At 33.6% G+C, this 24,253-nt stretch overlaps 1 long non-coding RNA gene across 1 annotated transcript in view; it reads right to left on the minus strand.

The window, feature by feature from the left end:
• LOC139355654 (uncharacterized) overlaps positions 1-24,253 on the minus strand; it is a 90,665-nt gene that overhangs the window by 62,379 nt on the left and 4,033 nt on the right. Inside the window, exon 2 of the long non-coding RNA XR_011606469.1 lies at positions 15,830-15,894. This is a non-coding gene — a long non-coding RNA (uncharacterized lncRNA). The remainder of the gene's footprint in view (positions 1-15,829; positions 15,895-24,253) is intronic.

Genomic DNA, 24,253 nt, shown 5'->3' on the forward strand with positions numbered 1-24,253 from the left:
CATGTTTATTTATATAGAGGTTTGTAAATGAATCATTTGTTTATTTGTTCAGTTACTTAATCGCTCCTTTACTGGTTGTTTTCCAATAGACATTGCTTATTTATATAAATCTGTGGTTTATCCATATTTCTCTAAATCAATTACTTAAAAAAAACAAAACTTTGCTACATTAATTATGACTACTTCTATTGTATCTCTACCTCATTAATTTCTGCTTTTATCTTTATTTCTTCCTATACATTTTTTGTTTACTTTGCTGGTTATTTTTTTCTATTTTTTTAATCTTGACGTTTAATTAATCTGTTTTCTTCTGTTCATTGCTTTAAACGTATCCCACAAATTTCAATATGCAATATTATTTTCATTGCTTTTTAAGAAACTTACTTGAATTTTTATTTCATCTTTCACCTGAGGGTATTTTGATAGAAGGCTTATTTAGTGTACATGTAGAATAGTCACAAGGATTATATATCAATTACAATAAATATATGTATTGAACTAAATTATCTATAACCCATACATTTGATCTTTTTCTTATGCAAACATGAATACATCCACTTTATTCCACCTAAACCTTATGCTACTCAAAACTAGAGAAATTGGTGTGAAGCAGTGACTGTCTTTTCAGCATGTTAAAATTTCAGCCCCTGAAGCAGGGAAAAGAAAGAAGAAGCCAGAAGACATAAGATTGACAGAAAAATATATTAAAAGTGGAATTTTCTGAGAGAGTTTAAAGATTATGATGTAATTGTCTAACATAGTAGCAATTTCAATAGAAAGGAAGAATATAATCTAGCAAGAAGAGTAAGGAGAAGAATTTCCAGGCAGTGGATTCCTGGAGACATTTCTTACATGTAACATTGTGTTCTTTGGAAATGCTTTGATTCAATATAGTGCTTCAGTAAGGTCCTGCATAACAAAGGAAGAGTCTTGTCACCAGAAGGTCAGCATGTAGTCAAATGGGGTTTAAGGCTATCTTATAGCTCCAAACAAAAATAGAGCCCAAGGCAAAAGTAAAGAGAATCCCAGTCTTAAGGGTGAAAAACACAATGCATCAAAAAGAAATCATCAATGTTACAGACCAAGGCTAATTCTGCATGCCAAAGCTGTACATTTGCTTCCAGCGAGGCATTATATGAGGCATAGGACTGAATTTCCTAATGGAGTTCATTTTCAAGTCTTATTCTCCAGTGGAGAGAACTAAAGAGTTAGAGTATGTAAAAAGAATGTAGAAAGAAACCCCATAAGTTAAGGTGTATCATACAGCCAAAAGACCACTTTATCTCTCTAGACACATTTCAAGGTTTCAAGTGATTGCTGTATTAAGCTGTACAGATATAGACAATATCTATTATCACAAAAAGTTAATTTGACAACACTTTTCTATATCATTAATAAAACAGATGACATTCAGTGTATTGCTCTTAAATGATAATAGATAATATTTCTGCCAGGAATTGATAAATTTGGCAACAACAACTATGCCTCAAAACCTGTCCACATTCCTACCATCCCCAGAATAGAAGTTGATAACTTTTGCTGGTAGGCTTTTCTCTAACCCTTTTTAAATTCAGTGGCAAGTAATTATGCTATAATTATACTATATTATACTATTTTCCTTCTATGTAATTCTATCTGATATAAATCCATATTTATATATTTTTAAATAAAAATAACATTTTACTAATTCAATTGTTACATTGCCAGATAGAGTTAAAATGCCAGATCATTTAGAGAACAAAAGAGAAAATATTTGAGGAGTAATATAAATTTTTTTTTTGGTAAAAGAAAAGTAATTAGGAAATACTATCCTCCTTCTCCAACAAATTAAACTCATTTAGATAATTGTGATTTTTTTCATACTTGAATGAAGGAACCATTAGTTTTTATGAAAGTATCTTACTTCTAGTAAGATATATAATTTTAAAAGAGTCTGCATAAGCATTCATATTAAGAATTTTTTTAATCAAATTAAATGGCTCTTTCCTAAATGGCTCTTTCCTAAGTGACAAACAACAAAAGTCAGTGATATTTTGTCATCAACAAATATCGACTTTATTTTATAAATAAAGTCAACAATATAAAGTCAACAAATGTCGACTTTATTTTATTTCTTAGAAAATTTCCTTATGAAAACAATATTTTCAGGTATAGTGAGTCTGTCACTTAACCTGTTATATTCAATTGGATTTGCTTGACAATTCACTATATTGTCATTAATTATCAAATTATGTGAGAATTTTCACTTCCCTTATTTGTTACAGAGATAATTTACAATAAAATAACTATTTTCTAGATTTCATATTCCCAATAAAGTGCTATATAATGTCTTAAATATTAAATTTTAACGATCTGTGCATAAGTATTTCTAAGTTGCCTTGTAATAGGTAGAAATTTGATTACAGTTGAAACAGACCATTGAAAAACCATTGATTTTATTGAACCTTTTTAACTATTTTTGTAAAGGGTCTCTAAAATTGAGTTGATATGATTTTATGAAACAGACATATTAATATCCTCATTCACTTGAAGTACTTTTGTCATGTTTTTTTGAGGGATACAGAATACAGCTTTTAATAAAGATAAATTTTTCCAAATATTAGGAGAATATTGGTTCAAATATTTTTTCTATATGACAAAACTCTCTAAAGCTGATGTATTTCAAGATTCCTCAAAATAAATTGAGGAGAAATTGACATTTTTTTTAAATAAATTCATTCAAATTCAAGTTTCTCATCATATAGCTTCAAGAAAAATAATAGAATTTTATATGTTATCCTTTGTTTTTGTTTTATGACTGATTATTTTCTGTAGAAAAATCATTTAAAATACAAAGTATGATATTGTTTTATGCACCAGTGCTTATAACCCTTAAGGTTTATTAAAAAGCACAAACGCAAACACATGTGCACAAGCCCAAATGACTTAAGTCACTGATTCACTGAATAGAAAGAAGTATCCAAAATCCTAAGCAGAGCAGAAAAAAAAAAAGTCTCCCAGCCAAATAATGAATGGTTCATATAACACAATGTTAACAAAATTTAAAAAGTTCAATTTATAAAGAATAAAGATATTCATTCCTTGAATAAAGAAACTAAATTTTGTTTTCAGAGATTATGTAATTTTAGTATTAACTGACAAATTAAATAAATTCAGATTATGAAATGAAGAATATTAAACAAATCTCAACTCAGTAACTTGTAGAAAAAGAAAGTTCTGTCTACCTTGGCTAAAAGTACTATGACGTCTTTAAGCCATTAAACTTCCATAATTATAATAGCAACTTTACAAAAATATCTTTATGTATAATAGAGGAAAAATAACATTTGCTTCATGGAGTAATTGCATGGTTTGAGCAAGGTGCTTATGCAAAATTATTTGTGGAACAGTTAATCGTATGTATTATTTCTGTTATAATGATTCTAAAGGTGTTATTTTGATCTTTAGCATGTATTTACAACACTAAAAACAGACTTTCTTAGGATACTTCAAACCTGTTTTCAAATGAATACTCTTTAGCATTCTGCAGACCCTGAACAAGACAACTAAGCCTCTAAATAAAGGAGTGTTCTTCAATGGTCAGAAAGGACTTCTTGCCACAAAATAGGAATTGAGGTCTGCTGCCTTGCAGAGGTACTTATATAAAGTTTTACTTAAAACAGCATATATTTTGACTAAATAGGTGACCTTTAAAGATAAATTAGTGACCTCAAGTTTCTGCTACTTAACAATACATGTGACTTTGGACAAGTTTAAACATGTCAAAGCTATCATTTGCTTATCCGTATAGTGATAGAGCACCGCCATCTTGGACAAACACTGCCACTTTAAGTTCCAGCTCCCTTTCTAACCTCATGCATTTCAAGAAAATCACTTCTCTTCTAACAACAAGCAGCCAGAGAGAGCAGACAGTAAAACACAGATAAGACAGCTTGGATACAAGGGGATCAGGGAAAGTCTCTTGGGTAACCACCAAACGTCACACTCACACGATGGGCCCCAGTAAAATGGTGGGCCCTAATAAGCGCATCCCTTTCTCTTTAGGCGCACTAAGATAAGGAAGCTAAAAGCAGACTTGGGGGTTATACCTACAGCTGCAGGAAGATATATGAGAACACACACCAAACTCTCCCTCCCAGGTAAGCAAGACAAAGAGACAGAGACATTCTGAGCCTGTGATAAACTCTCCTGCCCTGAACCCTTAAATACTCTTGTCTGTACGATAGAGTGCTCCTGACCTAACTCGGCCTGAAGGCCCTCTCAGGTTTATTCTCCAAACTAAACCTGTCTTTGACTGTTGAGCTGCTTTTCGTGTTTCTTTCCTCTTTCTTTAACTCTTACATTTAGGTCACTTGACAAAGGGAGCTTGTGAGTGAATCAACTACTTAGCACAGGACTTGTTACTTAGTAAACTTACGTGTAATATTTGCAAAGAAAGTGTCTGTTATGATTTTAAGGAAGAGAGTCCACTTGATAAATCCATACTTCAAAAGTATTCAAGATGCCTAAATAATATTTCTATTTCATAAACTGTAAATGTTTCCTCAGTAAATACCAGGGAACAGAATATGTGGGATGAATTTAAATGTTTGTTATTTATCTCATATCCTTTGGATATTAGATCTGGAAGTTTTGGTTCTAGAGCAGTACTTTCTGATTAGCAGGCCAGTGGGAATTATGTAGATTAGCTTAAATAGTTCTAGAAATTACATATATTAGGACTTGGTCTCAAAAGTCTCGTAAGCAATACGTAAGACACTGAAAAAGAATAATAGACAAAATGTTTGGTTTACCCAATCACAATATTTGTAATTTTCTGCCTATGGTGTTGATTAGAGCCTCAGAGAATTGAGAAATATCATAGTAACCATAAAAAAATAAGACCTAGAGCATCTCATACATACTAGAGAAAATGAAACTCAACTTTGAATTAGTGGATCCCTGCTGACTTTACCACTGACTTTTCTTGTGGATCATGTCTCATTATTTCCATCAAGATTGTGATCATTACTTCAGATCTTTCAATAATTTATTGTCAACTCTACAGAATTTGAAACATCCTAAACAGTGCATTTTTTTCTCTTGTATTATCCTGAAATATTTTATTCTAGCTACATAGATTTAGTATAGTATATGCCATTATGAAAATAGCTCATCTGTTTCAGCAATGTACTTAGAATGCTTTTCTATACCAGACTTTTGACCCTAACCTCTCTCTTTGCATTTTTCCTTTTCTGATGAGCAATATCTATGCTGATACCTCACTATTTCATACATAGTTACAGTCCCATAGCACTTAATTTTATAAGGCATAAAAAGAATTTGCCAGAAGAATAAATTCTATCTCTAAGCTCTTCATGATGAAATTGTAAATGAAGAATAAATTATATCTATAAACTCTTCACTGATGAAACAATTATGTAAAAATATGAGATTCTTTACTGTTTAGTTAAAGGATTGGTAAAGGTATTTTGAATTTTAAGATATTCATATCCATAAGAGAGGAAACTTCAGAATTCAAGTTGGTTAGCAAATCTCTCTCAGGTAACTTAAAGAGAGAGAGAGATGGGGGGGAGGGAGAAAGAGAGAGAGAGAGAGAGAAATAAGAAGACACAGGAATATTTGGATTGCTAATGTATCTATGCAATCACTAAAACCAGAACTGCAAGTGTTATTTCTGACTTTTTCCTTTATCTTATCCCAGGCATTTAACTGCTGTTGTAGTACCTAGAATTATCTCTCCTTAACAACTTCTGGGATAATTTTCTCCTTCATATCCACACTGATAATTGCCTTAGTTCAAGTTATCATCACCTCTATTGGTTCTGTTGGGAGTGTAGCCTTGCTGACATTCTGCCTCTAAATTCACAATCTTTTCATTCATCATTTGAACCATGCCAAAATAATCATTCTAAAGAATAAATATAACATATATTTACCTATTTGAAACATTACAATAGATCACTATTGCCTAGTAAATAAAGTTCACAGTTAAGCTTGACATACAAACATCTGCCTGGTCATCTCCCTTGAAATCATTGTTGTCTCTCCTCAACCTAGCACACCCTACATTTCTAGAATGAGAAATTACTTACAGTTTACTGAATATTACACACATTTTCAGAACTTTTAATGCTTTGTGCATGCTTACTCTTCAATCTAAAATGTCCTCATCACATTATTTCTCTTAAAGAAAATACTTAATGATATTGTGAGGTATAAATCATGTACCACCAATGATACTGACTTAATGATCACCATTCATTTTATTTAAAAAAAAAATGGACTTTGAGTGAATGAAGAACAGAGAGAGGATATGAAGTCTGTAATCTTAATAATACAGTTATGGTTTCTCTTCTTAATTTTAAGAACTTCTTTAGTTTCTATTGTTTCTAAATTAGCTCCTCTGGCTACCTCTTAAAATTCTGAGCTTCTAATAATGTGTTAATAACTTTTCTTTTGCATCTACTTAGTCACTATTTGCTTGTATATAAAACTAAAAAGTGCAACAGGTACAATTTGAAAGAGAACACTAAAAATATTTTGTGCAGTAATTATATATGGAACCAAGAGGGTCTAGAGCTTTTTATTTTAAAAAACAGTGGCAAGAAAGCTTATCCAATTGAAATTCTGAAAGATGTGATGTAGCCTGGTGGCAGATATGGGTCTGAGGAAAGCTCTAGAAATATATATTTTTTCCGTCTCTATCCAGAAGAATAAATATTAAATTTTTTCTTAGGTGTTGATAAAAAAAAAAAAGTTAAAAACCTTTCTTATCCACAGCCTTGTAAGATGGAGAGCTTAACTTCTTTACTTAAAGTGGGACATGTGTAATTCAAATTCCATATGACTTACCAACTTCATCTTCTGATGGGAACAGACCTTGAGAAATATCTTAAAAATATACAGAATTTAAGAATGGCATTAGAGTTGGACAGCATGAAACAGCATCTGGTGAAGAAAATCAATTTAATAAGAAAGCATAGATGTAAAAATGATCAGTTCGAGCATTCAAAATAATATGAAAATGTTTCACAGGACACAAACATGTTGACACTGAAGAAAGACAACATCTTGACTGACAGGTATGCCAACCCCTTTTTTTAATCACAGGAAAACACCCCTATTTACAATTGGTTAATAACATTTATCCTTAAATTTCAGTAAGTTAATTGACTTTTAAGATGAATTCCTTCACTAATCATTTTCATTTTATGTATTTCTAGATACATCGTATTGATGCAATAATTTGTGTTGCTTTCTAGATTCAAGCAACTTTTATTCATACCATAATGGTCAAAAGATATTGAAATGCTATGTTTAAAAATCTTTTCTAAATTAACTTTTTGACTCTTTTTATAACACTTAGCTTAAAACACAAACACATTGAATAGCTGTAGAATATATTTTCTTACTTTGTATTCTTATTTTAACAATTTATTTATTTATTTTACTTCTTAAACTTTTCTGTTAAAATCTAAAACACAAACACACACATTATTAGTCCAAGACAAACAAGGGTCACGATCATCAACATCACTGTCCTCCACTTCCACATCTTGTCTCACTGGAAGATCTTCAGGGGCAATAACACACATGGAGCTGTCATCGCCTATGATGACAATGCCTTCTTCTGGAATACCTCCTCAAGGACTGACTGAGGCTGTTTTACAGTTAACATCTTTCATAAGTAAAAGGAGTACACACTAAAATAATGATAAAAAGTGTAGTCTGGTAAATACATAAACAAGTAACATAGTCATTTACTATCTTTATTAAATATTACATACTGTGCAAAATGGTATGTCCTTATTTATTTATTTATTTATTTATTTATTTATTTATTTATTGTTTTTATTTATTTTTTGAGATGGAGTCTCACTCTGTTGCCTAGGCTGGAGTGCTGTGGGGCGATATCTGCACCTCCACCTCCCGGGTTCAAGCGATTCTTCTGTCTCAGCCTCCTGAGTAGCTGGGAATACAGGCATGGGCCACCACACCCAGCTAATTTGTTTTGTACTTTTTAATAGAGACGTGGTTTCACCATACTGGACAGGCTGCTCTCAAACTCCTGACCTTGTAATCCACTGCCTCGGCCTCCCAATGTTCTATACTTTTATATGACTGGCAGCACAGTTGTTTTGTTTATACCAGCATCACCACAGACATATAAATAATGTGTTGCACTGTGATATTATGATGGCTATGACATCACTAAGCAATAGGAATTTTTCAGCTCTGTTATAACCTTATGAGACTACCATTATATATGTGGTCCACCGTTGACTGAAATGTTAGGCAATGTGTGTGTGACTGCAATTAAATTTTTGGCTATTATATAACTTTAATTGATACTTATAGAATGATAAAAAACCTATATTATTAATACATTACTATGTATTTAAATTGCTGGAACATGTCCAGGCGAACACTTGAGATATTGTGCCCATTCATTGCTTGGAATATCGGGAATGAATCCTCAGCATTTGGTAGCATACTTGCCAATGAATAGGGATACATTAATTTTTTAAACAAGCAAATAAAAAATTACTTAGAGTTATAATCAGTATTGTAATACATTTGGTAATATTTAATTTTTATTAAAAGTGTTTCATATCCTTTTATCATACTTTTTCTTACTGCAATGGAAGTCTGAATATATTCAGAAACTTTCTATACATGAGCAGTCTTATGAAATAATTTTTAAATAAGTGGCATTTTCACAAATTCTGATAATAGCCAGGTACATCAGACTAGACTGGATTTAGATGTTCTTAACATGCATAATATCTCTGTAATAGAGTTATATACAAGATTTGGAACAAATAGCCCAAACCCTTTGTTGTAGCCATCAGGGGGTAGAGGATAAATTTTTCTCAATATGAGAAAAGATTCTGTATGGCTTTAATAACTGAAGTCGATTATAAGAGAGGTATCCTTGCCCTTAATAGTCTACTCCAAGGTCATTTAACTTGATAAAATCATCCTGGAAATACAACTTGTGATATTTACTGTGCATTATATTAAGAATTCTAAAAATGCCTCTGTAGTACCACCAACCCAATCACACTGTTATATTTCATTTTGTGATGTAAATTAATAGCCTTTGAACAGCTGTCTAGGCAAAAAGAATTATAGGATCCTTGTTTAAACAGTGGAAGTGTATTATGCAAAAGAGATCATTTGAGCTACATTACTTTAAAAAATTTCATACTTTCTGGTTTTTATAACACACAGATCATCTAGACATGTCACGGTTTTAACTAAAGTTTTTCTTACCATCATTAGCACCCTAATTTTACAGGAAAAAAAAATTTGCTTTTTCTAGAATAGTATATATTATTATTATACAACAAAATTTTTTTCCTCTATTTTCAGCACAGTGGACGGTTGCATCTGCTCCCAGAATTGAAACCACTTTGACAACCTTTGTCCAAAGAAATGGAAGAGTAGGTGATGTTTGTCCTTTTTGTGCAGAAGAATTTAGTTTCACTTGTGAGGTTCCCCTGCACTAAGGATTGTGGAAACAATTGTTAATATTTAGCTTAGTTGTCTCAGCAGGGACTGATGACCTGCCTTAAAATTCATCACTAGCATCAGTCATTGCTTTGAGACATATAACAAGTATTAATTCTTTAAGGACCCCAAAGAGTGAGGTACAAAGTAAGACCCATGGTTGCACAATAATTGCATGATTTTTTCGAACTATTTTAACAGAAAAATCTGGGCATTTTTGTGTGTGAAAGGATTTTAAGAATACAACGTAAATTTGTATAAGGTGTAAGGAAGGGGTCCAGTTTCAGTTTTCTGCATATGGTTAGCCAGTTTTCCCAATACCATTTATTAAATAGGGAATCCTTTCACCATTGCTTGTTTTTGTCAGGTTTGTCAAAGATCAGATGGTTTTAGATGTGTGGTGTTATTTCTGAAGACTCTGTTCTGTAACATTGGTCTATGTATCTGTTTTGGTACCAGTACCATGCTGTTTTGGTTACTGTATCCTTGTAGTATAGTTTGAAGTCAGTTAGTGTGATGCCTCCAGCTTTGTTCTTTCTGTTGAGGATTATCTTGGCTATTCAGACTCTTTTTTGGTTCTATATGAAATTTAAAGTAGTTTTTTTTCTAATTCTGTGAAGAAAGTCAATGGTTCCTTGATGGGGATAGCATTGAATCTATAAATTACATTGGGCAGTTTGGCCATTTTCGTGATATTGATTCTTCCTATCCATGAGCATGGAATGTTTTTCCATTTGTTTGTGTCCTCTCTTATTTCCTTGAGCAGTGGTTTGTAGTTCTCCTTGAAGAGGTCCTTCACATCCCTTATAAATTGTATTCCTAGGTATTTTATTCTCTTTGTAGCAGTTGTGAATGGGAATTCACTCATGATTTGTATCTCTATTATTGGTGTATAGAAATGCTTGTGATTTTTGCACATTGATTTTGTATCCTGAGACTGCTGAAGTTGCTTATCAGCTTAAAGAGATTTGGGGCTGAGATGATGGGGTTTTCTAAATATATAATCATGTCATCTGCAGACAGAGACAATTTGACTTCCTCTCTTCCTATTTGAATACACTTTATTTCTTTCACTTGCCCGATAGCCCTGGCCAGAACTTTCAATACTATGTCGAATAGGAGTGATGAGAGAGGGCAACCTTGTCTTGTGTCAGTTTTCAAAAGGACTGCCTCCAGCTTTTACTGATTCAGTATGATATTGGCTGTGGGTTTGTCATCATCAGAGTGAACAGGCAACCTACAGAATGGGAGAAAATTTTTGCAATCTATCCATCTGACTAAGGGCTAATATCCAGAATCTACAAAGAACTTAAACAAATTTACAAGAAAAAAACAACCTCATCAAAAAGTGGGCAAAGATATGAACAGGCACTTCTCAAAAGAAGACATTTATGTGGCCAACAAACACACACAAAAAAGATAATCACCACTGGTAATTAGAGAAATGCAAATCAAAACCACAATGAGATACCATCTCACACCAGTTAGAATGGTGATCATTAAAAAGTCAGGAAACAACAGATGCTGGAGAAGATGTGGAGAAATAGGAATGCTTTCACACTGTTGGGAGCGTAAATTAGTTCAACCATTCTGCAAGACGGTATGACAATTCCTCAAGGATCTAGAACTTGAAATATCAATTAACCCAGCAATCTCATTACTGGGTATATACCCAAAGGATTATAAATCATTCTATTATAAGGACACATGCACGCATACATTTATTGTAGCACTATTCCCAGTATCAAAGACTGGGAACCAACCCAAATGTTCATCAATGATGGAATGGATAAAGAAAATGTTGCACATATACACCATGGAATCCTATGCAGCCATAAAAAAAAAGAATGAGTTCAAATCCTTTGCAGGGATATGGATGAAGCTAGAAACCATCCTTCTCAGAAAAGTAACACAGGAACAGAAAAACGAACACCACATGTTCTCACTATCAAATAGGAGTCGAACAGTGAGAACATATGGACAAAGGGAGGGCAACATCACACACTGAGGCCTGTTGGGGGATGGGGGGCTAGGGGAGGGATAGCATTAGGAGAAATACCTAATGTAGATGATGGGTTGATGGATGCAGCAAATCACCATGGCACATGTATAGTTATGTAACAAACCTGCACATTCTGCACATGTATCCCAATATAATAAAAATATGATGAATTTCATTAAAGGAATATAACATTTGATCAGACTGAATTTATTTATATGTGTATGATAATCACAGATTCTAAGTATAGTATGTTAGATTGAGTGTTTTGGAGACTCCAATAGTTTGATTGGTTAGCTGACTAAAAATTTGAACTCAGCTGGGTGCAGTAGCGCAAAACATTTTGAGAGGCCAAGGGAGGAGATTCACTTGAACCCAGGAGTTCAAGACTCACCTGAGGAACATAGCAAGACCTCATCTGTACAAAACGTTTGTTTTAAAGTTAGCTGGGCATGGTGGTGTATGCCTGTAGTCCCAGCTACTTGAAGGAGCTTACATGGGAGGATCACTAGAACCCAGGAATCAAGGCTGCAGTGAGCCATAATCCCATGACCGCACTCCAGCCTGGGTGACAGAGTGAGACCCTCTCTCAAATAATAATAATAATAATACATAAAAAATAAATTAAGAAATTAAATGTTGACCCAAAGAAAGCCTAGTATAAATAATGTTGAAATTCTAGAACTTATTTAGTATTTTAGAAACAAAAATGTTCAAAGACTTAGGAAGACTGAAATGCTAGAGTAAGTTTATCATGTAAGACCTCTGACCCACCTCTTAAATATGTGTCCTGGAGAGTTTTGTCATTTGTGATTCATCAGTCACATATGGGGAGTCTCTGCTTCCTCTCACTTCTTCCAGATTTGGGTGAAGCAGCAGAACACTGTGCAGGCATTATGATTTCTCCAGCAATTACTGAAGGGGCCATGTTGGGCATCTCAGATGCATAGGATAGTTATCCTTCCATGAGACAAACTCTGACCATGGAGTACAGGAGCCAAGAAAAGACTGGCAAATCAATTTTCTCTTGCTTCTTCCATCTGATAACCCTGTCTGGATGAATATTTGCAGTTGCCGAATATCAGATATGAGTGTTCTTAACTCATTAAGGGACAGTGGCCAGTTTGTTAATGCATCCTTTTTGCCTTTACTCACATTCCTCTTTGCTTCACTTTCATTTGCATCATCCTACCTACATTGGAATGTGACCTCCCAAAGGTAATGAGGATTATTACTTAGTCTCAGGCTCTGTTTTATAGTGAACATGGATTGAGATAGCAATGGATCCTAAAATGGCATTTAATAAAGTAAACTTTCATTTATGATTTTTTGTACACTAACACCATGTATGAAATAAGATGCAATATAAAATAGATTTTGAACCAAAAGCAAATATTTTAATTATTTACATCAGAGTTATTATGATTGAATTCAAATCTAAGAAAAGATATTGGGTGATTATATTATTCACAGCATACTTGATTGTCTATACAATGTGTTTCAAGAGAATTTGGTTTAAATTTTTACTCTTTGGTCACCCAAGAAGACATTTTAGATATATTTATACTTATATTCTTAATTATATGTACACCATTGGTTAATTCCTTCATGAAAAATAATTTCATGGGATATTTTGAAATTTTATATTTATAATTATCTATACAAATATTAATTTACCTGTTTTATAATAAAAAATAATTTAGCTTTTTAAAAATATGAAATATAGCTGTAAAGAAGAGGTTTGTCATTTAACTTTAACAATATTTAGCATTACTTTTGAGAAGCTATTTTAGAAATGAAGCCTATATGAATATTTAATATTTGTATAGTACTTTTGATGCTTAATTGTGACCCAAGTGCTTTGTATTAATTATGTCATTCATTTTAATCATCATCCTGCTTGACAGTACTATCATTATGTCTCTCAAGGCTTAGATTGGTTTAGCCTGTTGCCCATGTAACTCATTTAGTGCAGGATGGATATTAAACCCAGGTGGTAGGGACAACCAGCAGAACATGCCCCCATAACTTCTAAATTAATTGTGAATATTGTGTAGGTGCTTATTATTTAAGATTAGTTGTTATTCTCATATGAAGATATATATTGAGTCTTCAGTATTATTTAATCTCAGGTCTGTGCTCAGAGTCAAAAATCTAAATCTGCAATTTTGAATTCAATGACGTGACTACAAATTTTAATCTTGGCGACCAGCCAGGAAATACTGTATTTCCTTTTTAATGAATAATTGTTTATTTAACATAATATGTTAATTTAAATATTGTTAATTTAATATGACAGAAAAATATTTCTTATTTAGGTTACTAAAATTTTTACAAAAAGCACAATTGTTGGTAATATAAATGATATTCATGTTTTGGAGGAGCTATTTTTCTGTATAACCATTTAACTTAACTAACAAAATCACATATTAGTTGTTTTATTTCTTGAGGATGTATAATTTGTTTCTGTTTGAATGCCTAGGTTTTGTATAAAAATATAAATGTATTTAAAATAAATTATCATGTATATAGCCTTACATGTAAAGAAAAAAGTCCTTATCTCTTGAAAGATGACACTAGTTAATTGGAACCTTTTTCCACCCAGCAATTGCTCTGCTAATACATTAAAAATACAAATAAATAAAGCCTCATTTGAATAATTTTTAAATATTTGTTACTAGAACAAAAATAATTTTTATAAACACCTGTTACATATGGGTCAATGAATGCAATTTAGTTTTGTCAACAAATAATGGGTTCTGAAAAAGGCACACATCTATACAACCATCACAATAAGACATAAAAAACTTTAATTACCCTCGAAATCCCTTTATGCCATATACCAATAAATCCTCTACTTCCTTGTTCCCAGGCAACCACTAATATCCATTCTGTCTCAGTAATAGATTTGTCTTTCCAGATTTTCATGTAAAAGGGAGCCAAGTGGAATGCATTTTTGTGTCTGACTTTTTTACTCAATAGTGTTTAAAGAATCCTCTATATTATTTTGTTTCAGAATTTTTTTTTTTACTGTTGTGTAGTGTTGCATTGTATGAATATGCCATCATTTGGTTATCCATTCATATGCTGATAAACATAGTCCTTTTTCAGTTTCTGCTTTATGAATATAAATACTACATATCTGTGTGCAAGACATTGTGTGGACATTTGCTTTTATTTCTTACTTGTAAATGCCTAGATGTGGAATTGTTGGATTATATGCAAAGTCTATGTTAATATTATAAAATAATAGGTTCTCAAATAGTTATTTTTTTCTACCAACTATGAGGATTCTAGTTGTTTCTCATCTTTGCTAACACTTGGAATTATCAGATATTTAAAATTTTTCTTATCTGAAAGATGTGTAGTGATATCTCATTGTAGTTTAAATTTGCATTGCCCAATGACCACTTATTTTGAGAATTTTTATTTGGTTTATTCGACTTTTCTATATTTCTCTTGTGAAGTGTCTGTTTAAATCTTTTGCACAACACTTATGATATTTGTTGCCTTATAAAATTGATATATTTTGTATAATCTGTATACATCTGCATACATTTATCATATAAATATATAGAGACTTTTCAATAACTTATAGTATCCAAGTTAAAATAGTTGTATGAACTTATAACTTAGTGTTTTAGAAACAACTGCTAGAAGAACATAAAAAAAGATTAGTGAAATAAATTTCCCTATAAAGTTAAGAGATTTAGGAAAAGTATATTCAGTGCCATAAGACTTTGTTTTTTTAAATTTTAAGTGCATATTTCATTTTCTTATGAAACATATAATCTTTACAATGGTTTGACTAATTTTTATAAATCTGGAATGTAAAAATTGCTGAAATTCAGAACTAGACATATCATTTCTATCCCCAGGACATTGACAGCACGCATATTATAATATGGAGGTGTCATATGTGACATAAGGCAACTTAAAGACTTAGCTTTCTATGTTAGCAAGGGAAAAAACAACATATTTGGTCAATCTGGAACATCCTAAAACTTTCTGATAAAAATACTAGCATTTGTCATTTTGAAAATCTGAAAATTATTGTATTAATGGTTATAGATATTAAAAAGTAGATGACGATAGATTGAAACCATTTACAAAGTGAAAGCAATTAGAAATGGTTAAAGTATGTTGTTTTATTTATTGTTGGTTAAGAAATGTAATATAACTAAGTAAACATTCCCAAGCAATTCCATTTCTACTTACTCTTCCTCTTTCTGAAATTTGACCTTATAACTTAATAACTTAAAATGTAGCAATTACATATTTTAATTCCACTACCATGATACTTACTATACTTACCTTTTGAGAGTTAGAATCGTGTTTGTCCTGATGATGTGTAGGAGCTTGTAGTTAGTTTAGAGGATCTTTGAGGAATATAAATGTTTAAGATAAACATATAAAACCTAGAATCAAGAAAAAGACCTTTTTCAGAAGATGAAACTGTTACTCAGGTTACTTGACTGGGAGTTCCCAGACCTCCAGTTTCAATCCTCCCTTCAGCCTTCAATCCCTAAGAGACATCCAGCCCCAGCAATTGGATTGGGCAGGCTGTCTTGACGCACCACGGTGCTGAATGCTTGAGGCCATGTTTCAAGAGATGGCCGGGGTTAGTGTGTGTCATCACATTTAAGGGGAGATCAAGAGACAAAAGACTGCCCTGCTGGAGCTGTGTGATCTTCTCCAAGTGAGAGCTGCTGGCCATAGGACTACTTTGCTTTCAGGGGAAAAGGAGGAATTCATTTTCAGTAGCCACAAGAAAAGCAGTTTCTTTTCAGAAGCAACGAAGTAACTTAACAGAAAAACTGAAAGAAACCACAGATCTTTTGAAAGAAGCAGCAGGCTGCAGCCTAAATTGTGAACCAGACTAAAAACTCCCTACAGGAGACAGTGAATCTGCTCACACATCCAGCACATCACCACCACAACCACCATCTGAGAAAGCCATTGCACAAAGATTCTCTATAACCAAGGGATTCATACCGAGTCTGCACCACTGAAAGCACATGGAGCTGCAGCTAGGTGACAATAAACTATAAACATTAAAGTCATATCCTTAAGGGAAAACAGAAATTAAAAAGACAACCTAGCTCAATCAAAAATGAGTTCAAACGTCATTAGAAGAATAGTCTGTCCACATGAGAAGGAGCCAGAAAAATAATTCTGGCAATATGAAAAACAGGGTCTAAAACATCCCCTAAAATATCAAACTATCTATCTATTAGTGTATCCAAATGAAACTGTAGAAACATCAGATAAATAATTCAAAGCGTTGATTATTAAGTTACTCAAATAAATACAAGAAAAAGGTGAAAGCCAACATAAACAAATTTTTAAAAATCAGGATATGAGTAAGAATATTTCTAAACAGATAGATATTTTAAAGAAAAACCTACCAGAATTTCTGAAAATGTGAAGACACATTTAGGGAAATATAAAATGCAGTGGAAAGCTCAAACAATGGAATAGACCAGGTAGAAGAAATATTTTCATTGTTGTGTCTTTTGAATTAAGCCAATCAGACAAAATAAACAAAAATGGATTTAAATAAATGAACCGTCTCCAAGAAACATGGGGTTAAATAAAATAGCCAAACCTAAAAAATACAGGTGCTCCTGAGAGAGAAGAAAAAGTAAAACTTTGGAATATCTATTTGAGAGACTAATTAAGGAAAACGTACCTTGCCTTGCTACAGATTTAAATATCCAAATACAATAAGCCCACTGCAAAAGGGGACTCACTGCAAAAGGAACACCACCAGGCTTATGGTCATCAGTCTATCTAAAGTCAATGGGAAGAAAATAATTCTAGAAGCAGGAAGGAAAAAAAATAATCAGATAACCTATAAAGGAAAAACTACCAGTCTAGCAGGAGACCTCTCTGTAGAAACTTTACAATCCAGAAGGGCTTGAGGTCTTATCTTTTGTCTCCTTAAATGGAGTAACAATCCTCCAAGAATTCTGTATCCAGCAAAACTAAGTTTCATAAATGAAGGAGAAATAAAGTCTTTGTCAGACAAGCAAATGTGGAGTGAAATTATTAATACTAGATCAATCCTACAAGAAATACTAAAAGGTGTTCTAAATCTTGAAATACAAGGTTAATACACACCAGAATAGAAACTCCTGAAAGCATAAAATCACAACACTTATAAAACAACAACACAAAGAAGAAAACAAAGTCACTAGTTCACAATCGACATGATGACTGGAACAGTATCTCACATCTCAATATTAACATTGAATGTAAATGGTCTAAATGATCCACCTTAAATATACAGATTGGGGCCGGGCGCGGTGGCTCAAGCCTGTAATCCCAGCACTTTGGGAGGCCGAGGCGGGCGGATCACAAGGTCAGGAGATCGAGACCACAGTGAAACCCCGTCTCTACTAAAAATACAAAAAATTAGCCGGCGGGCGCCTGTAGTCCCAGCTACTCAGGAGGCTGAGGCAGGAGAATGGCGGGAACCCGGGAGGCGGAGCTTGCAGTGAGCCGAGATCGTGCCACTGCACTCCAGCCTGGGCAACAGCGTGAGACTCCGTCTCAAAAAAAACAAAACAAAACAAACAAAAAATATATACAGATTGGAAGAATGAATTTAAAAATTCACAAATCAAATAGCTGCTGTCTTCATAAGACAAACCTAACATGTAAGGATTCTTATAGACTCAAGGTAAAGGGGTGAAAAAAGATATTTCACACAAATGGAAACTGAAAGTGAACAGGGGTAGCTGGTCTTATATTGAATAAAACAGACTTTAAAGCAACAACAGTAAAAAAAAAAAAAAAAAAAAAAAAAAAAGAAAAGACAAAAAAGGCCATTACATAATGACAGAAGGATCAATTCAACAAAAGGATATAATAATTATACATATATATGCACTTAACTCTGAAGTTCCAGATTCATAAAGTAATTACTACTGTGGTAGGAAAAGAGATAGCAGCACGATAAGAGTGGGGGATTTCAGCACTCCACTGACAGCACTAGAAAGATCATAGAGGCAGAAAGTCAACGAAGAAATACTGGATTTAGACCGGGCGCGGTGGCTTATGACTGTAATCCCAGCACTTTGGGAGGCTGAGGTACGCGGATCACCCGAGGTCAAAAGTTCAAGACAAGCCTAACCAACATGGAGAAATCCTGTCTGTACTAAAAATACAAAATTAGCCAGGCATGGTGGCACATGCCTCACATGTCTGTAATCCCAGCTACTCAGGAGGCTGAGGCAGGAGAATCGCTTAAACCCATGAGGCAGAGGTTGTGGTGACCTAAGATCACACTATTGCTCTCCAGCCTGGGAAATGAGTGAAACTCTGTCTCCAAAAAAAAAAAAAAAAAAAAAGGAAGAAAGAAAGAAAGAAATACTGAATTTAACCTGTACTCTAGAACAAATGGACCGAACAGATATTTACAGAGCATTCTACCCAAAAACTACATTAGCACAAGGAACATTCTCCAAGATAGACCATATGAGAAGCCACAAAATAAAGTATCAATAAACTTAAGAAAATAGAAATCATATTAAATATCTTCTTAGGCCACAGTAAAATAAAACTAGAAATAAGTCAAAAAGAACTCTCAAAACTATTCAAATACATGGAAATTAAACAATCTACTCCTGAATGATTTCAGGATTAATGAAGAAATCAAGATGAAAATTAAAAATTTTGAAATGAATGCCAACAGTGACACAATTTATCAGAATCTGTGGGATACAGCACAATGCTAAGAGGAAAGTTTATAGTGCTAAATGTCTAAATCAGAAAAATCTGAATTATCAGAAATTCACATCCTAACATCATACCATACCACAAGGAACTAGAGAAACAAGGAAAAACCAAACCCCCAACTATCAGAAGAAAATAAATACAAAAATCAGAGCAAAACTAAATGAAATTGAAACAAACAAGTACAAAAGATCAATGAATATACCACTGATTATTTGAAAAGATAAACAATATTGATAGACCACTAGCTAGATTAAAAAAAATAAAGAGAGAGAAAATTAAATAAGCTCAATCAGAAAGGAAGATCACAAATGACATCACAGGAATAAAAAATATCATTCCAGACTGATATGAACACCTCTATGCACACAAACTAGAAAGACTAGAGGAAATTCATAAATTTCTAAAAACATGCAACATTTTCCCCAACCCTCAGCTTAAATCAGAAAAAAATAGAAATTCCAAACAGACCAATAACAAGCAGTGAGATTGAGTCAGTAATAAAATAAAGAAATCCAAAAACAACAACAAAAAAAGCCCAGGAACAGATGAATTCATTTGATTTATTCCAGGCATTCAAAGAAGAATTGGTATAAATTCCACTAAAACTATTCCAAAAGATTGAAAAGATTTCAAAAATCCTTCTTAACACATTCTATGATGCCATTATCAATCACCCTGATACCAAAGCCAACAAAGGACATAACGACAAAAAACTGCAGACCAATATATCTGATTAATATAAATGCAAAACTTCTCAACAAAGTACTAGCAAACTGAATTCAACAGTACATAAAAAAAAAATCACCATGATCAAGTGAGTTTCATTCCAGTGATATAGGGATAGCTCAACATATGCATATACAAGTCAATCATGTTATTCATCACATAAACAGAATTAAAAACAAAAACCATATTGTCATCTCAGTAGATCCAGAAAAAGCATGGAATAAAATCCAGCATACTTTATGATATAAAATCTCAACAAACTAGCCATAGAAGGAACATTTATGAAAGTAATAAAAGTCATATATTACAGATCCACAGCCAACATCATGCTGAATGGGAAAAAGTTGAAACACTTTTTTTCTAAGAATTAGAAATAGACAGGGATGCCCATTTTAACCATTTCTATTCAAAGTAGTACTGGAAGTCCTGGCTAGAACAATCAGGCGAGAGAAAGAAATAAAGTGCATCCCAACTGGAAAAGAGGAAATCAAACTATCTCTGTTTGCCAATGATATGATCTTATACCTAGAAAACTCTAAAGATTCATCCAAAGCACTCTTGTATCTGATAAATGAAATAAGTAAAGCCTTAGGATAAAAAATCAATGTACAAAAATCAGTAGCATTGCTATACACCAACATTGACCAAGCCGAGAATCAAATCCAGAACTCAGTCCCTTTAAAATAGCTACAAAAACAATTGAAATATAATTAGCAAAAGAGGTGAAAGATCTCTACAAAGAGAACTACAGAGCACTACTGAAAGAAATAATAGATGACAAACAAATAGAAATATATTTCATGGTCAAAGATCGGAAGAATCAATACTGTAAAAATGCCTATACTGACCAAAGCAATCCATAGATTCAATGCAATTCCTATCAAAATACCAACATCATTTTTCGCAGAATTAGAAAAAGCAATCCTAAAATTAATACGGACCCAAAGAAGAGCCCAAATACTCAAAATAATCCTAAGCACAAAGAACAAATCTGGAGGCATCATATTACCTGACTTCAAATTATACTACAAGCCTATAGTAACCAAAACAGCATGGTACTGGTATAAAAGTAAATACACACACCAATGGAACAGAATGGAGAACCCAGAAAAAAAACTCAAACATTTACAACCAACTGATCTTTGGCAAAGCATCCAAAAACAAATTGGGGAAAATGCATCATATTTAATAAATAATGGTGGGAAAACTGGATAGTCACATATAGAAGAATGGAACTGTATCCCTCTCTTCCACCTTATACAAAAATCAATTCAAGATAAATCGAGGACTTAAATCTGAGGCCTAAAACCATAATAATTCTAGAAGATAATCTGGGAAAATGTATCTTCTGGATATTGGCTTGGACAAATAATTTATGTTTAAGACCCCCAACAGCAAGTGCAATAAAAACAATAGTAATTAAATGGGAATTAATTAAACTAAAACGTTTCTGTACAGCCAAATGAATAATTATCAGCATAAACAGAAAACCTTCAGAATAGGAATATTCACACACTATGCATCTGACAAAGGACTAATATCCAGAATCCACAAGGAATTCAAAGAAATCATCTGGAAAAAAAAATCCCATCAAAGAGTGGGCAAGATACATGAATAGATATTTCTCAAAATAATATGTATAATGTCCAACAAATACGTGAAAAAATGCCCAACATCACTAATCATCATGGAAATGCAAACTAAAATTACAATGAAATACCACCTTACCCTACCCAGAATGGCTATTCTTAAAAAGTTAAAAAAACAATAGATGTTGGTGTGTATGTGGTAAAACAGGAATGCTTTTACACTGCAGGTAGGAATGTAAATTAGTAAAACCTCTAAAACCTCTATTGAAAACAGTATGTAGATTTCTCAAAGAACTGAAATTAGATCTACCATTCTATTCAGTAATACCACTACTGAGTACCCAAAGGAAAAGTACTATATCAAAAACGCATCTGTGCACATGTTTATCACAGCACAATTCACAATTGGAAAGATATGGAATTAATCTAAGTGCCCATCATCCAATGAGTGGATAAAGAAAATATTTTTGTATAAAAACAGTATATATATATTTATTTATAAACATAAATATATAAATACATATATTATATATATTTACATATATATTTTTGTGTATGTCCATGTCCCCCAGAACTCCCCTGAGGTTGTAGGCTCTTGAGATAATCCTTAGGAGATATATATGTGCGTGTGTGTGTGTGTTTATATATATATATGTATATATATGTCTTGAAATACTTCTCAGTCATAAAAAGAACAAAATAATGTCTTTTGCAGCAGCTTGAATGGAACTAGAGGTCATTATTCTAACTGAAGCAACTCAGCAATGGAAAACCAAATATTCTATTTTCTCACTTACAAGTAGGAGCTAAGCTACAGGTACACAAAGGAATATAGAGTGGTATAACAGAGTTTGGAGACTCAGAAGGGGGCAGGGTAGGAGGGGGATGAGGGACAAATAACTGTCTATTGGATGCAATGTGTACTACTCAGGTGACAGGTGCACTAAAATCCTAGACCTCACCAGTGTACAATTCATCCATGTAACCAAAAATTCCACTGGTACTCCAAGGCTATTTAAAAAAAAAAAAAAAAAGAAGAAACTCTCTCTCTCTCTCTCTCTCTCTCTCTCTCTCTCTCTCTCTCACACACACACACACACACACACACGAAGATGAAATTATTTTTTAATGCAAAAAAGATGTTATCAGATCCATAGAGAAGGACATAAAATCTAAGCCAAATAGATTTTGCAGACTTGAACATAAAATGTGTTCCCATTTCTAGTTAGAATATAGAGGAATGAGGAAGTCCTTCTTGTCTTCCAAAATAACAAGATAAAGAATAAAAACTTCACCTTATATTATTTTCCCCCCACTAATAGCATTTATTTATTACAAGATGCTTAAAGATAAAGACACTTCTCATTGGATTTCAGGAAAAAACGTAAAACATTGGGGAAATCTCCCATTCCCCAAGACGTTGTTTCTGATGCCCAAAGTCACATGGTGCCTTGGCTCCTGGGTGGGCATACCCTTAGGTTAGGCTAATGACCTTGGCCAGGAAAAGACTGCTGCATATGAAGTGGTCAAAGATCATCACAATGAAGGGCCTGTTGAAAATGATAATGAGAGGCTTGAACGTCAACTTTAGGACATCCCCAGTGGTGGCAGCTGCCTCACTCTTCTCATCAAGTTGCAGCATGGACTTAGGGACCACCTTTTACATCTTCAGCTTGACCTCTTGGGTGATGTCTGAAAAGTTTTCCTGGTTGGTGAAAAAGTCTGCAATGTCTGTGTCCCTCAGACCTCCCCTGAGGCTGCAGGTTCTTGCAATGATAAGCCTTAGGATTTACAAACCAATTTGCTCATTGGGAGTGGGCAGATGGGATTGGATATTCCTGAAGCTGGACCTGACAGAGAAGAGAGCAGCAGCTCATCTCACAGCCAAACCCTCATTGATCCCTCATGTGATCCCTTCACCTCCTGCATCCAGTCTGACAAGCTTTTAGGGGACAGAGGAAGGGACAGGGTAAGAAGCAGGATCTGCCTCTTTCGTCATCTTACAAGCACCTTTCTCTTGGGGCCTCTGAATTACAAATTACTTTATCCTTAACAATTCTTTTGAGGCTGATTCACCTGAGATACAGCTGGTCCAATAAGCATTTAAGACAATGCTCCCCAGAGCACCCCCTGCAAGAAGCAGAGGAGTAAAGGGAGCATCCAGCTTGGAGCAACAGTACTAGCCTCAGCCATGCTGCTAACCCTGTGACTTCACTCAGGTCTTACCCCTCTCTGTGCTAGTGCCTTCTTTCATGCAATAAGATTGTTGAATACAGCTGTCTCAGGGCCCTTGAGTGCTAAAGCTCAATGTTTCTGCAAGATGATTCAGCTGACTGTCTCCAGTAGACAAAGCAGGTATAATTTCTAGAAAGGTAATTGGAATTATGCTTGAAGGTAGAGAATAAATATAGGACTAGGGTAAGCATCTACACTTTTTAGCATATTAAAGCTTTTATTTTATTTTATTTGTACTGTAAAGGGAGAGAAGATGTCTGAAACTCTGAAACTGAAGAGGAACAGTGAAAGGAAACAGACTGTCCAGCAGGTAGAAAGGAAGGCATGAGACCCTCTCTTCATTCAGCCAAAGCAGCCCTGTAGGAAGCCTGGAGATGGGCAGCTAGCCAGTGTGCATTTTAAGCCTTATTGTTCAAAAGGTATTGAAGCATTAAAAAATGAGTCA

The sequence above is a fragment of the Macaca nemestrina genome, chromosome 8, assembly GCF_043159975.1.
Source record: "Macaca nemestrina isolate mMacNem1 chromosome 8, mMacNem.hap1, whole genome shotgun sequence".
Classification (NCBI taxonomy): Eukaryota; Metazoa; Chordata; class Mammalia; order Primates; family Cercopithecidae; genus Macaca; species Macaca nemestrina.